The sequence below is a fragment of the Rattus rattus genome, chromosome 10 (genome assembly GCF_011064425.1).
Source record: "Rattus rattus isolate New Zealand chromosome 10, Rrattus_CSIRO_v1, whole genome shotgun sequence".
Taxonomy (NCBI): Eukaryota; Metazoa; Chordata; class Mammalia; order Rodentia; family Muridae; genus Rattus; species Rattus rattus.
The window spans coordinates 7,030,096-7,047,298 of NC_046163.1; positions in this window are offsets into that span (position 1 = coordinate 7,030,096).

Consider the following 17,203-nt stretch of genomic DNA (forward strand, 5'->3'; position numbering starts at 1 on the left):
CTGAAAGGCACTAGAGATATGAGAGTACCGCCCTTTCTTCCTGAGCAAGAATTCTGTGGCCCCTAAATGGTCATAGAAAGATCATGCAAAAGCAGTCAGGCACCAAGAATATAATAATAAATATAAATTCAGATCTGGGGAGATGCTCTGCGGATGTGAGGACAAAACCACAGCACCCACACAAAACCCAGGTGAGATAGCATATGTTTGCAAGCCCTGTGTTCCCGTGGCAAGATGGGAGATGAAAACAGGGAAATCCAAGTTCAGAGGTCAGTTAGCCCAGTGCATGAAGCAGTGAACAAGAGACTCAGTTCAATAAGATGGAAAGAAAAGAAGTACTAGAGGCTCTCTTCTGACTTACACAGACACAAACAACAACAACACACACACACACACACACACATCCGTACCATACCCCACACACCCACCACAAGCAACACACATACATACTACACACAAACACATACACACATATACACCACATATACTACACATATATACATAGTACACATATAACACACACACACAGTACATGCATATGTACCACACACACGCCATACATGAATACCCACCAACCCTCACATACACACATATATGCAATACACACATCAACATCACACACAATCATATACATACACTTGCAAACACACACTTTCCACACACAGGTTTTTTTAAAAATAAATATAAAGTCATAGATTTAATTATGCTTGTTGGGGTTTAAATCTTGGCTCGAGTCCAGATGGACCACACCAAGCCTACAGGGTTCCATGTGGAGAGGTTTAATGAGAGAAGAGGAGGAGAGGAGAGGAGAGGAAAGACTGGCCATGAGCATGTGGAGGGAAGCAGGAAGGGGAGTGGGGAGAGAAGAGACAAAGGGGAAGAGGGCAAGAGCAAGAGAGCAGAGAAGAGGAGAGAGAGAGAAGAGAGTGAGAGGGGCCAAGCAGTCCCTTATATAGGGTCGATCACAGCTGGCTGTTGCTAGGTAACTGAGGGACAGAGCATACCTGGCTGTTGCCAGGTAACTGTGGGGGTGGAGCTTAGACATAATACCAACATTGCAACTTTTGATGAATTTATTACTCAAGAACTATTTAGGCTAAAAGTAACAGAAACATCAGGTCAAACTGGATCAAGCCACAAAAATCATTTGGTTCATGTTAACAATAGAAAATCCATACTCTATCTTCAGGGACTGCTGGACCAGGGTACTCAAACGATGGTCTTTAGGAAAATGTCTCTGTCTTGTGGCTTCATGTTATTCTCCTGGCATGCTCTTCTCGGCTGTTAACTTAGCAATCTGCCAGCCATTCCGAGTTATTAACCACAGCTGAGGACAGAGTTCCTCTTGGTAATAGTGACCCTACAACTTGGAAGCCTCCACGTGTCCACATCTGACCAGAACTTGGTCCCATGCACCATCTTTGGGTCACAGAGATGGGCTGAGCTCCCTACAGCCCCACGGGCTAACCGTGAGAGATTGTATTGATCCAGTTGAAAAGTTAGGAGAGCTCCTTAGAGAGAAAGAATGAGTGGATGGCAGAAGAAACAGGCAGATATCACACAGCTTCTGAGCACGTGCGACCCTGAGAGAACACATCTCCCTCTATGACTGAGGATGCCATTGTTTTCCTAAGTGCTATCAAAGCCCTCCCCTGAGTCAACGTCAGCTCCAGGTACTGGGGTCGAGACTCAGTCCAGGTACACAGCCCATCAGGGCTTTACAAGGATTGAAGGGGCTAGCCTGAAGATCCCAAGGCTGTCCCTGAGCTCTGTTCCTTATCTTCTTCTCCTTTAGGCTCTCCAGAGCATAATCTTCTTGAGGTACAGGGTGCTACCCTCGTGCACATGGCCCAGGGACAGCCACAGAGGTGCTGAGTGACATCACTGTTACCCAACAAGGGTGCAGTCACTGAATGAATGATCTCTCCTTCTACTTGATCCGGTTCTATCCTACCAACAGTTAAGCTCCAGCGCAGTAGAGACCCCTTGACAAAACAACAACAGCCAAATAAAAAACCCACAGCTGGATGGAGCCGTCATGTGCACCTGACTCACCGTGAGTCACATCCCCGGAGGGCCTGCTCGGTTTGCCATTGTTATCGATTAAAAGGGGTCACATGCATCCTGCATGCACACACTTCAGGTGGAAGCCAAGTCAGAGGATGTTGTCCTTTGTCACGGAATACAATTTTCCACCAAGAAGCCCAGTGGTAATGTGTTTCTCCCAGGGGGTGGAGGGTGGAGTGGTTAGTTAAGTGTAATTTAAGCTACAGCATACCAAAGAATTACCAGCGTTCTAAAACGTGTGGGGCTCTATAATCTACCTTCTGGTTCTGTGTCAAGCATTCTAACCATTCCTAATCTCCCTCAAGAACTTCCAGGAGAGCTGGGGAGAACGCTCAGTGGGTAAAGTGCTTGCTACTCAAGCATGAGACCCCGAGTTCAAGTCCCAGAACCCATGTGTTTAGAGCCAGGTGCAGCAGTAGGCCCCTGCAATCCCATCACTATTGGACAGATCTAAAGACCACTGGTACTAACTCACCATGAACTGGCAAATTCTGGGTCCAGTAAGAGACCCTAGTTTTAAAAATCAGGTAGAAAGTGATTAAAGAAGACATTCTAACATCAGGCCCTGGTATCTAATGTAGGCTTCAATTTGGCTAGACAAACAATCCCTGGTCCCAACAGCTTCCTGCTACCTTCTTCACAGTACAGAGATGCCTGACCACCACGGCTTGCACACCCCTCTGTCCCCCACTTTTCTGTCCCTACCAGGAAAACAGTGTGGTAACCATATACATACATACTAATGGAAGGGGTGTCATAGCTAAGCATCAGGGCGCTTAAAGCATTGTGTCCCCTGTAATATAAAATCTTCCTCACCAAGCTCAGAGAGATGACAAGCAACAATCACAAACTGCCAACATGACTACTTCACAAAAGTTGGGACAGTCCAAAAGAGCCAAGTTATAGAATCGGGATAGTGCCTTCCAACAAAGACTTCCCTAAAGCCCCCTCAGGTTCATATCCCGGGAAAATGGAATCATGTCCAGTTGCTTTTATGTTGGGGCTGGGGCACATGTGTGGAGCTCAGTTGACAACCTCTGTTATTGGTGCCACCCAGCATTTCTCTTCCTGTTCTCCACTGCAGAGACCAGGCTGACTGGACCAGGAGCTTCTTCAAATTCTCTCGTCTCTCCTGCTGGTTCACTGAAGGAGTGCTGGGATTAGAGACAGGGGCTAGCACATCCTGCTTGTTCTGGGTTCTGGGACTCTGAATTCAAGTCCTCGCATTTGTACCGCAGGTGCTTTACCCACTCAGCCATCTTTTCAGACTTCAGTGACTTTTAAAACACGGCTTCTCAAAATTACTACCGCCCTCATCACACTGGAGGACTAAGTATTAGAATGAGTTTGAATACAGCAGCTGCCCATCCAAGGAGCCAGAAATTGTGCTAACCACTTTACACATCGCCTTTATAGTCCGAGCAAGTCTGTGAGAAGCAGCTATGATTATCCTCATTTCACAGATGGGGAAACTGAGCATGAAGCAGGTACCAAGACTTCGAACCAGGAATCAAACTCCAGCCCATCTCCCTGACCTTTAACCGTTTTCATGTCATAATGCAATGTATGAACCTGTGGCCAGAACAGTAATGTCACCTACTGCACCTACAGCCACCTTCAAGTTCCAGATCCCTTCTTGGTCCTGTTCTGGTGTCCCTCCTGGACCTGACCTCCCCACCTTAATTCCCAGACTTCTGCTCTGGCCTATACATTTTCTTCTCTGTCCTCCATGGGTCATTCATTTCCCTGCCAACCCAAAGCAAAATGCCAACAGTGAACTTAATCTGACACCTATACCTATCTGCAAACCGTCTCCTTCCCCCAGAGGGCCTCATCCTCTACTCTTGGAGACAGACGCTGAGCCAAATCTTATCTCAAGATGTTGCCCTACTGCCTGTTCTCCCTCCTAGAAACCATGAGATCCATTTCATTTTATTTTTTCATTCGAGAATTGGACACTACCATGTGGTATCTGTCAGTGTTCAAGACACATAAATTATTAGCCTAGCTAGAATACAGACCACACAGACCCTGCCTCTTTGAGTTAATTTAATGCCTAGCACCAGGCTACATCACTCAAGGGGATAGTTAAGACAACTCAGAGCCTTCACATTTAGTATGGGATTCAGACTCAGGTTCTCATGCTCCATGGCAAGCATTTTGCTGACTGAGCTATTCCTTGGCCCACCATTTCATTTATGACGTAATCATCTTTGGATATTGGTCTCCTCTAAGGTTCTGGTGTGATTTCTATGATAGCAAGGAATGACGGCAAAAATGCAGATATATAGAAATGTATATATTTATTCTGTACACAAACATACCTGTTCTGGCTGGTTTTATGTCAACTCGACACAAGCTAGAGTCATCTGAAAAGAGGAAATGAGCCTCAATTAAGAAAACGTAAGATCCAGTTGTAAGGCATTTTCTTAACTAGTGATTGGTGGCAGAGGGCCTAGGCCATCTAGGTGGATGGTGCCAAGCCTGTGCTGGTAGTCCTGGGTCCTATAAGAAAGCAGGCCAAGCAAGCCACAGAAGCAAATAATAAGCAGCAGCCCTCTTTGTCAGTTCTTGAATACAGGTTTCTGTCTTGACTTCCTTCAATGACAAACAGTGGTGTGGAAGTGTAAGCTGAACAAACCCTTTCCTCCCCATCTTGCTTTTTGGTCATGGGGTTTGATGGCAGAGATGGAAACCCTGACTAAGACAGCAGCCCTTCCCAGACACAACGAACTCCTTTCTGTCTGAAAGACAAGCTATAAGAAAACGAAGGCCATACTGGAAAACATGAGACTTGCGTTCTGGTCATCATGCTTTCTCCACCCCATGTTATAGTGGCTTACAGAACCCTACTGATGCAAAGACCGTGGAGGTGGCTCAAAGTGTTTGTAGTGCACAAATCTGGATGTGAGTTCTACCCTGTTCACTCCATGTAATGTGACTTCTTTGTATGTGATTTCAAGGCAGATCACTTGGTATTAAAAAACCAGGGAAGAGGCTCACCCCTGTGGAAGACTATTTCTCCCCCTCTCAACATCCTTAGCTACCAGTAGTTCTCTATCTAGGGCTGAGACCCGATGAGATTTCCTCCTTCCATATTAGACCATCTAGTGATGTCATCCAAATTCGGGGCTTGTTTAGGCAGCCATGTTTATGAGACGTCAAATCACTGGCTCTCTGGAATTCAAGCAGTCCCACTTTTCTGTAATCATCTCATCTCTTGCAAAGAGAACTTTCTTTGATGAGGGATGAGAACTACAGTTATCTGTGGGTGTAAATATTGAGAATGCAGGTGGGAACTGTGCTGCTTCAGTAAAGTGCCAGTTCTGGGTTCTCCTCCAAGATCTACGAGTTGAGTGGGCCAACTAGGGAGCTGTTGGTTACGGCCAAAGTATGCCTGCCACTATTATACGATTAGGTTTATCTCACTGTGTTGGTCATTGTTATAGTTCATAGGAGTCACGCATTGCTCAGCCAGCACTGTGAAAGAATCAGACAGAGTCTTCTTGTTTTGGTCTTGTTTTGTTGTGGTGGTTTTGGTTTGGTTTGGTTTTTGGTTTTCGAGACAGGATTTCTCTGTGTTGTCCTGGAACTCATTCTGTACACCAGCCTGGCCTCAAACTCACAGAGTCCTCCTGCCTCTGCCTCCCTTGTGTTAGGAATGAAGGCAAGCACCACCACTGTCAAAGGAATTCTTGGCACAGCGAACCACACCGATTGCTTCCCTCCCTTGGAAGCTTGCATGGCGTTTTCTTAGACACTGAAAACTAGTCTTTGGGAGGAGGTTTTCAGGTCAGATCTAGTTCAGCACCTCTGGGTCCTGTGTCTGAAGTGCATGGTGTGGTCAGCGAAGGAGACTTACCTTCTCCCTCTGGGGGAGAGCCAAGGGCAACAGCAAAAGCCTGTAATGTTTTAGGAGTCTCTTGAACAAGCCTAAGCAACAACCCAAAAGGGAGCTTCTCATGTCTGGTGTTGAGGCTTAGGGGAGAACATTGTCAGTCCAGTAGGTACATTTAGTTTAAGCTGTGTATGGATTTGTGTACACAGACTTAAACGTACTCTATGTGATTTCAGGTAAATAGAGAATAATATAATTTCGTTTGACTTTTTCAGGCATCCTTTTGATTATTTGTTTTTGTTTTTGTTTTGTTTTGTTTTGTTTTTAGACCAGGTTTCCTTATGTAGCCCTAGGTGCCCTGGAACTCACTATGTAGACCAGGTCAGCCTCAGACTCACAGAGATCCACCTGCTTCTGCCTCTGGAGTGTTGGATTAAAGATGTGAGCCATCATGCCTGGTGTTCTCCACACCTTAACTGTTATTTTATCTTCCTCCTCCTCCTCCCTCCCTCCCCCTCCTCCTCCTCCTCCCCTCCCTTCCTCCCTCCCTCCCTCCTCCCCTCCTCCTCCTCCTCCCTCCTCTCCCCTCCTCCTCCCTAATTATAATCTCTGCTTAGGCTCCTTCGGTCAGGAAACAAAGAATGCGAATGACTGAAACAGGTCTGGTCCACTTCCCCCTCTGTTCAAACCAGGATGCAAAACTCTGCACAATGTCATGAAAGAGAAGACAGGACTCCATTTCCCCCCACTCAGAGCTTTCCCTAGAAAGTCAAAGGGGTGGGGCCATTGGCCAGGGAACCACTTCTAGCCACTTTGCATTTCCTTCCTTGAAACTACCTTTAAGAGTCTGGGCCACAAGGGAGAGAGAGGACAAATAAAATTTAATTTCTCATTAAATAAAGAGAGAGGAGAGAGAGAGAGAGAGAGAGAGAGAGAGAGAGAGAGAGAGAGAGAGAGAGAGAGAGAACAGACAGAATATGCTAAGTTCTAGGATACTGCATGACAAGACACGAGAGATAAAACCATTCTCAGTGGAGTGGGGAGAACATGTGTCTGCCCCAGAGGACTCATTCAGTCAAACTCATCCAAATGACAATCACAAAACCTTCTGTGTAGAGTTAAAAATGAATTTGTCTAGCCGGGCAGTGGTGGTGCATGCTTTCAATCCTAACATGAGGGAAGCAGAGGCAGGAGGATCTCTGTGAGTTGGGGAGGCCAGCCTGGTCTACAGAGTGAGTTCTAGGACAACACAGAGAAACCCTGACTCAAAAACAAAAGACAAGAAACAAACATGAAGGAAAAAGAATCTGTCTGACTCACTCACCGTGCCAGCTGAGCGACATCAAAGGGACCCTTGGCGCAGCCAACCACACTTAGGGGCCAGTTTTAGGCAAAGTTTAAAAATGAACTTGTTTTCTACTAATATTGAAAAGTCAGCTAATGCTCTCACAGTTTAGAAGAGTAAATCACTTAATCTAAGAAGAAGAAGAAGAGGAGGAGGAGGAGGAGGTGGAGGAGGTGTAGAAGGAAGAGGAGGAGGAGGAGGAGGAAAGATTATTACAGGGTGGAGATATAGCTGAGTGGTAAAAATAAAATTCTTCCTTGAATGCTGAAGGCCCTGGGTTCAATTGTTAATTCTGAGAAACACCAATTCCACAATTCTTAGCCAAATTTGGAGCAAACTTGAATTAAATACTGTCCAAGAAGATGACTCTGGCCAGGTCTATTTCTGGGCTTCCAGGAAATAACCACAAGTCACAATTTGCAGAGGCTTAAAAAGTCTAAATCACAAGGCCACTGTATTTCCCATCGGCCAGTGAGGGTCAAGCATACACCCCGACATATTTCCTGCCTGTGTACCTCCCATCCACACCCAATCCAGTACTTCCAGTGAGAAGGGAAAGCATGAGATTTGTTAATCCCTGAGACCACAGCCCCCAGCAGTGTTAATCTGTCCCTAGCAAGTGGGGCTTATAGGTTAATGTTGGCTTGTACACAATCTCTTGGATAATAATATTCATAATCAGTTATAATAATAATAAAGATATATGGTGTGATTCTCATTATGTGTCAGTAATTAATATTGAAGCAATCATTAAACTGAATACTAGGCATTCCTAACAAAATTGTATGCCACTGAAAGCAGAGAGGGAAGAGGAAGGGGGAGGGAACAAAGACAAGAGAGACCAGTGTGGGAGGGGATATGGAGGGGGTATGATCAAAAGACATTATGCACACAAGAAAATATTATAAGCAAACCTATCGCTTCATACAATGGGTAGCACTAATAAAAAAAAAATCTTAAAACATTGCATGCCACTTTGTAGATCATAGGAAAAACATCAAAACAATTAAAATCACATAGTGAACTTCATGGAAATGACTGAAAGACTTAGCTTAAAGGGTGGGGGTTTGCTGCAGAGATGGTTCAGTCAGGAGAATGCTTGCCACGCCAGCTCATAAACACCTGAATCCACAGAAATGGTTATGGCAGCGGACAGCTATGATCAAAGCCTGGGGAAGCAGAGACAGGAGGATCCCTGGGGTTTGCTGGCTGGCCAATCTAGCCTAATCAGCAAGCTCTGTGTTCAGTGAGAGACCCTGTCTCAAGAAACAAGGCAGATGGCTCCCGAGGGACAACTCCTAAGGTTAACTTCTGGTTTCCAGAGGCACACGCACACAAATGCACCTGCATATGCATATATGTACACACACACACAAACACTTAGGCACTCCCTTATACATACCCACACACACATACATGCACACAAAGAAATGAAATGCAGGCCCTTACTTTTATCCAATTCTCTCTCTCCTTTTCTCATCTGCCTGAATAATACCTCAGGAAATCACCTTAAGGGGTTGTAACAAGACGTTTCGAGAAGATTACTTCTGGCATCTAGGACTCTCAGCTGCAGAGCTGAGGAAGGGTGGCCTTCACCTGATTTCGTGGTAACACTAGGGGCCATCTGACCCACTGAACCTCCTACTGTGTGTCTGGTACATTCCACACATCACTGGCTCCCAGCTCTCTTCTCCTCAGACCCCTTCACCCCATTTGCCTTCCCTCTTGCTTCCTGCGTCTGTTTTCTTTCCCGGGCATCATTAATTTCAGCAAATGTGATTAAGCACCTGTTCTTGCGAGAGGGCATATCGCTTTATCTCCCTTTGTAACAGTCTAATAGCTGACCTCCTTAGCAAGCAAACACCCCTGCTGGTTCTTACTACAGTGGGGACTAAAAGCAGGGAAGAACAAGTTCTCAAGAAACACTAAGACTGACCCAAAACACTGGGGATCTAACAAAATACCTGTGAATCTATTTCCCACTGGGAAGAACAAAACATTGATCAATTTGGTATATAATATACAGCATTGCATTGTATATTCTCCATTTATTTTAGAGTATGCATGGGTGATATGTATGTGTTATAGCTCCTTGTTCATGTCTGCATGTATGTATCCTTGATTGCAGGTGCATGCACATCCATGTAGGTATGGAGACCAGAAGTCAACTTTGGGTGACTTCCTCAACTGTGTCTTTGTCTTTTGTTTTGTTTTATTTGGTTTCTTTGGTTGGTTGAGTGGGTGGGTGAGGGTGGGGGTGGATTGGTGGTCTGTTTTGTGTTGTGTTGTTTTGTGTTGTGTTGTGTTGTGTTGCGTTGTGTTGGAGGAAGGTCTTTTGCTAACCTGGAGCTCGTGGGTTCTGCAGCCTGGCTCATAGGCAAAGGACTTCAGGGATCTTCCTGTGTTTCTCCTCTATCCTACTCTCTGCACTGGTGTTATGGGGGTTCCTGTACCCTGGCTGGTTATGTGGTTTCTGGGGATTTGAACCCATACTCACACAATAGGCATTTGGCCAACTGAGCCATCTCTCCAGCCCTGTTTTATATTTCTTTCACATGCATGGTTTTCTGCCACATAACTGCTTCAGTATGCTCTTTTGCTCAATGTCGTATAGCTGACAACCACCAGCATGGATATCTGGAGTTCTGGTTTAATCCTTAATCATTGCCTTGTATAATTCACACCAATTCATGTATCCAGTCTCTTTATGGGTGGACACAAGTTAGTTCTAATGGTTTTGCCATTACAAATAACATGGCTCGGTACATTCTCACAGGGGATCTTTACGGGCGTTCACAGTGTCCTCTCCACCTTCCCCTGCAAGTAGAACTCCTAAGACTTAGCACTGTTTCCCTCAGCCTGAACTCTGGCCCTCTTCCATCTCATCCATGACTTAAAAGGACCCAGGCGGGCCTCTTTGATCAGTGAGGCCTAAAAGACAGCCTTCAATAAAAGCCAATCACGCCCCCCCTCAGCCTTCTGCTCTGTGTCTCACCCACTATGGAGCCAGGAAGCTGCTTCCCCACACTCTGAACCCCACTGCAGACAGGATCAAGCCGTGGCTTTTGGATTTTATACATTTCTGAACCACTGTTTGTTCCTTTAACACAAAAGAGCTGATACTCTCCTGAGAAATTAGAGTTTCCACTGCCTTTTACAAGAATGAGCATGTCAGCCCCGGTGGTCTGTTTTGTGACTGATTCGTACTAATCCCTTGCCCCACGACCCTCTTGCTAATGGATCTGGGGTGGCCACCCCAGGCTTCCTTGGTCGCATTGGTAGCTTTCTTTCCCTTCATCGCTTCTCATTTCTGTCCATCCAGATGCCGTTACACATGCTTCTGCAGGAACTTCCAGAATTTCCTGCTGACCCCTGATGAAAGGATTTGGGAAGAGCCACTCGATAAGAATGATTAGAAAAGGTTTAACAAAAGAGTAAGGACGACCCTTCCTTCCTACATCAAGAATACCAAGATAATATAGAAGTTTTTTCTAGTGCCCTCCCACAACTCACTCTGGAATGGATGGATGGATGGATGGATGGATGGATGGATGGATGGATGGATATGTGGACATGGAGAATAACTTTTTCGCCTTGATAAAAGATGATTATAACATCTTTCTGGGGTCCAGTGGATAAAACCACTTGTCATGCAAGCCTGACAATCTGAATTTAATAACTGGAAACCACACCTAAATCGAAGCCAGAATACAACACAGCAGCAGACACAAGAGAGACCTTGTTTCAACAAGACGAAGGCAAGACTCAACTCCCAAAAGTTGCCACCTGCATGTGCTGCCCTTATACACATGCATGTACACACACACACACACACACACACACACACTAATAAAACATGGTTTTGGTATGAAAACTTCTGTTATGGCTATAGACATAAAAATATTTTACGATAGATGATAGGCAAAAATAAATGATGGATGGATGAGATGATAGATAGATAGATAGATAGATAGATAGATAGATAGATAGACAGATAGACAGACAGACAGACAGATAGATAGATGATAGATAAGTAATAGATAATAGGTAAAATATTTAACCAAGACTGTCCATCTGCTCCACTGATTTACTATTTCCTTTTGAGTTTCCTTTACCTTTTGGATCTGCAGCCCCAGAGCAGCAGGAAGAACGTGGATCAGGGAATTTCCTGCACCATTATCCCTGAAGCTCAGTTACTGAAAGCAAGGCCTTACATGGCTCACACTCTCCCTCTCTCCCTCATGCTTAGCACCTCAACCCTTCCAACATGGGCAGCTGTCTCCTACAGACAAAAAGGTCCACAGTCACAGCATCTCCCAAAGAAGACATGGAGGACCAATAACATACCTACACCATTGTCTGCCAACGTGCATGTCTCACACATACTGCAGAGCCCCTTCCTTCACCTTGCTGGACTTCCAGTGTAGCAGTCCCATTTTAGAGAGGGAAAAAGCAAGGTTTGCAAGAGAGCATGGCAGTTACAATATTGCATGCCACTTTGTAGATCATAGGAAAAACATCAAGACAATTAAAATCACATAGTGAACTTCATGGAACCTTCATGCCTGCCTTCATGTGTCTGATCTCAAAGCTGTCACTCTGTCAGGCACACTGAACTCCTAATGACCCCTTCTTGAGCCTGGCCCTTCCATTTGGCACCCTGCTACCCAGGCCAGATCACCATGTACACAGTAAGTGGGATTTGGTCATGATTTTAAAGAACCGTGTGAAATGTTTATCACTATGTTACGTTTCTTTGACGCACAGCCTGCACCTGTGCTTCCTGTAGGCGAGCAGCATGTGGCTGTGAGATTTCACCAAGACTTTTCAGAGAGTACGAACATGGACAATAGGACAGCAGGGAAAGGTTCTGTGTGTCCATTCTGTGTGTAGAATGTCAAGCTGGGAGAACACCCTGTTTGTAAAGTACAGGCCTCTCATGCACAAGGACCTGAATTTGACTCCCAGCACAGACCTTAAGAGTCAAGCACAGAGGTATCCTTGCCTCTAATCCTAGCACTGAGGAAGCAGAGACAAGAAGGTGCTACTCAATTCAGAAAGCCTCAAGCTCAGTGAGAAACCTTGTCTCTTAAACCAAAGTAAGGAGCCCTTGAGGAAGAGTTTCTGAGGTTGTCTTCTGGCCTTCACATACACACGTGTGCACATACACCCTCCCACACATAAATACTGAGACTCACCAAGAAGGAAGGAAAAAAGGAGGGAGAGAAGAAGGGAGGGACGGAGGGAGGGAGAAAATTAGTTAAGTAGGAAACTTAACAAGATCTAGATTGGCATTTCAAATCTTCATTTTAATATCACTGAGGTCCAGAAGCCCCTCCCCCTGGTGTTCCAGCAGGCTCTGTTCCACTGTAAAAGAGAAGCATGATCTAACCAGGTCAAGCAAATGTTTTCAAAACACGGTGGGACTCCCAGCTAAACACTGTATCAAAACAGACCCGGGAAGGGAAGGCATGAAGCAGAGTCAGTGTGAAGCCAAGGGAAGGCAATAGGAACTAATAAGATAACCTAGAAACTAAAAATAAACACACACTCACACAGTGCCCTTGGACTATCGAGCAGAAGACCTCCTGCCGAAACCTGAGGGGGCAGAGACCAGGTCTTCCCCAGTCATCCGTGTGAACCCACCTCCCTCAGAATTCTAGATGGAGGGCCAGCAACGTCACATCCAAACAGTAAGAAAAGCAAGATCTGTACTATAGCATGGGCAAAGTCAAGCCTCCCAAACATAGGGAAAGGTGAGACTTCAAGAACCTGTTGGCAGCAGGGGCGTTGAAAGAGGGCATTGTGCACATGGTTCTCTGGATAGAATCAGTCAACCTCGCCTTGGAAGGGCTTATTGTAGTTGTTTTTACTTTGTTTTTATGATTTATTTTATTTTAAATAATATATATTATATATTATATTATATAAATGTCTTGCTACTTTTGAGATAAAGTACCATGTAACCTTTTGAAGCCTTCACACTTCTACAACCTTAAACTCCTTATCCTCTTGCTTTCCTCCCACTGCTAGGATCCCAACCTGGGCTACTACTGTAGCCAGTTTTGCTCTGAAACCCAATGTTCTGTGCAAGCTAGGCCAGCACTGTGGCAATTCGGCTGCACCTCAGCCCACTTCCTTATTTTTAATACAAATAGTAAAAGTGCACGAATAGATACCATGAGAGTCAGCACCAAGCTCCAGGCCATCTCCCAGGCCACAGTGTGGAAAACCGGAGCCTAGACCTTTGAACTCACATGACAGTTCTCCCTCTCAGGGATAGCCAACTTTTTTTTTCAGAATCTTCTCTGGTAATGCAGGTGGTCGTGCAAACCCAGTGAGATGAGGTGACTGCTCAGAGAAGCCAAGTAGCCACCAGGCTAAGTTTGTGTCTCACACGTATACCTGTTGGAGCAGCCCCAGCCCCAGAACTCCTCTACTTACCAAAGGTGTTAAAAGAAATAGTCCCCAGAGCTAGGGTGTAGCGCGGCTGGGAGAGTGCTTGTCTGACAGTCCTAAAGCCCTAGATTTAATCGAGAGCACTTCATGAACCAGACGAGGTGATGCACACCAGTGATCCCAGCACTAAAGACACAGAGGCAGGAGGATTGTAAGCACACAGTCGTCTTCAACTATATAGGGAGTTTGAAGTTAGCCTGGGCTAGTGATCCTGTCAAAGGAAAGGATGGGAGGGTGGGGGAGGACAAAGAGAGAAAGAAAAAATATATATATATGTGTATGTATGTATGTATGTATGTATCACAGTGCCCCACCCCCAGTAGGCTCACAAAAGAGAGAGAGAGAGACAGAGAGAGAGAGAGAGAGAGAGAAGCTGAGATTAACACCCCACAGGAAAACTGGGATGGACGGCAGACAGGACTGTACTCAGTGGCAGCATTTAAACAGTGCTTATTGGGGTCTTGCATTAGACCACATCTTGGGGAGAAAATTAGAAATGCTTACCTTTAACAAGGTCTCTAACCAGGGGAAGCAGATTAACTCAGCATATTGTGATTGCATACGTCTGACTAAAGCTGAGAGGGGTCAGGATCCCAAGCTGCTAGCTGGCATCCCCTGCCCCGGGAATGATGACCTAACCCCACAGCTGGCTGTGCCCATACACGACCCTCCACTTTACCATAGCATCACCATTGGCTAGCAGTCACTCCCACAGCCCAAAAAGATTTTGTCTTGTGGTTAAGAAGCTTTGCTCCGAATGTGGGAGAATCATTAGTAAGATGTAAGGATCGGCTTCTGTTCGAGGCCATTTTCCCCCTTCTGTTTGTTGCTTCTGTTCTTGCAAACCCAGCCTCCCATGCCGTTTGCCTTCTGCGTTATTGTTCTCTCCATAGGGTAGGGGTCTAGTGCGGGGGCTTCAGAGAAAACCCATTCAGAGGAGCCCTCCTCCCACAGGAGCCCATCAAAGGGAAGTCCTCTGGGTAAAAGGCTCCGGGAGCTGGGGTGCAGCTGTAAGAACCACACCAGCTGCTCTCCGGGGTCAATAGGTCAAGCCTGACAAACTTCGAAGCTCATATTTCTGACCCTCGGTGTCTCAATAAACTTCAGAAGCAATTTTAGGTATTGAGGTGATACTTGTAAAACAAAGGCCTAAAATGCGGTCCCTTCGTGTGTCATAGCAAAGTAGAAATTTAAATGGCCAGCTAAGGAGTGTGTGTATAAATTGGTAGGATGCTTGCCTGGCATGCACGAAGCCGGGGATTCAGGCCCCTGCACCACAGAAACTTGGAATCGTAGTTCATGCCTTTAATCCCAGTACTTGGAAGGTGGACACAGAACAGAGGATGAGTAATGCACGATGAGTTTGAGGGCAGCCTTAACTGCAGGAGACTCTGTGTTTAAAAGGGGGAAAAAAAGGGTTGCTTGTGAGTCTGGATCTTCAGTCATGGAAATCAGATAGAAGAGTGCACCCCCCCCATCTTGTGTGCGTGGGGGAGGGGGGTTAGGTCAGAGGTCAACCTTAGATGTCATTCCTCGGGTGCCAGTGTGTACTACTTTGCCTTTGGACATAGGCTCTGTCCTTGGCCAGGAACTCTCTAAGTAGGCAAGGCTAGATGGACAGTAAGCCCCAGTGAGCCTGACCCAAAACACTCAAAACTGATAGTAAGGAGATAAATCAGTAAATTGATACCGCAAACTTAAGCTGAGGGAGCTGCAGAGATGGTTCAACAGTAGAGAATGCTAACTGCTCTCCCAAGGGACCTGAACTCAGTTTCCAGCAACCACACGCCATCTCAACCCATCTGTAACTCCACTTCCGGGCACACATATGATGCACATACATACATACATACATACATACATACATACATACATACATACATACACACAGGAAAGCCTCATATACATACAACAAAAATAAATGTTTTTTAATTAAAGTGAAGGTCAGGAGAAGGGACCATTCATTTGATCTCAAGGATCTTTGATTAATCACCTCCTACAAGGACAGTATGAGACAGAACACAGTGACATTATGGGCCCTCTGTCATATAATTTCTCTCATCCCTCCCCCATTTGGCTCTGAGCTCCTCAAAAACATCAAAGCAGCTTTCTAAATTTTCCCAGCAAACTCCTCCTGTGTGCACCCTTCCCCCGCCCTGCCCCCGTGTATGTGTGTACATGCCTGTGAGTGTGCCTAGGCAAGGCAGTACAGAGATGACATGTGTGTGCATGCATGTAAAGACTAGAGGTCAATCATGGGTATTATTCCTCAGGTACCACCCCCCTTGTTTCTGTTTTTGGCTGAGACAAGGTCTCTCCCTGGCCTATAACTTGCCTAGTACGCTAGGCTGGCTGGCCAGTGAGTCTCATCTCTGTCGCACCCAACACTGGGATTATCATCCACTTATTTTAAGTCTGTGGAGATGACACCAAAACTAATAGGCATATTCAGGCTGTGGGACACAGGGGTTACTAGGTGGCCCCAGGTAACCAGTGAAGGAGAAGTTCCTCCTTTCGAAGTCTTCTTCAAAGTTTCCTACTAAGACTCAGAGCTAAGGACAGCACAAAGACAGACTGAGACACTGGATGATAATTGGTCTCAGAAGGAGGACAAAGCTTCAAACAATGATGTTTATGTGTTGTAAACAAAGAACATTTGTGTCTCTTCTGCATGTGGTGAGAGACAAGAGATGCTTAACTGGGTCATCTAACTGCTCTCCCAAGGGACCTGAACTCAGTTCCCAGAATCTAATGGCAGAGGTGTCCTTATGCATACAGAACCATTAGAGTCTCAAAAGGGGTCGATCTTAGAACCGTCCTCCCTTCCCACGCTGTCCCATGCAAACAATTTAGGGACCAACAGGACAGTACTTGGAAACTAGGTCAACCGTGAAACCATGCAGTCATTGATAGTGAATTCCGAGTTAGACAACCAATCTGTCCTCAATGGCCTCTCCTACTCCAGTGTGTCCGTGTCAAGGCCTCTTTCTAAATCCTTTGTACATACACTTCGAAAATCTCACCCACATTTTCAAAGGACTCAGCCAAGAATTTCCCTCCTGTAAAACCAAGGCTTCCCACCCCAACATAGTAACATTACTATCTCCTAAAGAGGGAGATTTATGTCCTCAAATCTGCAACAGTTTATGACTACAACTGACAGTTGCTAAGAACCGAACGAGTTCAAACTTTTAGAATGTGAATCATTTCTGTTGTGATTATTCAAGTAATGGAACTTTAATAAGTTCGTTCTCCCTGTATATTTATTTGCTCATTGGATACTTAGTGACCTGAGCCCTGGGGACATCCCAAAAGAAATGCATCCCTTCCTTCAAAAAGTTTGCTTTTCTGGCCAGTCTACCTCTCCTACCCACAGAGATGACTTTTAGGTCTATTACAGGGCTTTAACTAGGAAAGCATCAAATGATTGTCTGACACAGGAGCTGGGTCAGTCAGTAAAGTGCTTGCCTTACAAGCATGAAGACCAGAGTTGA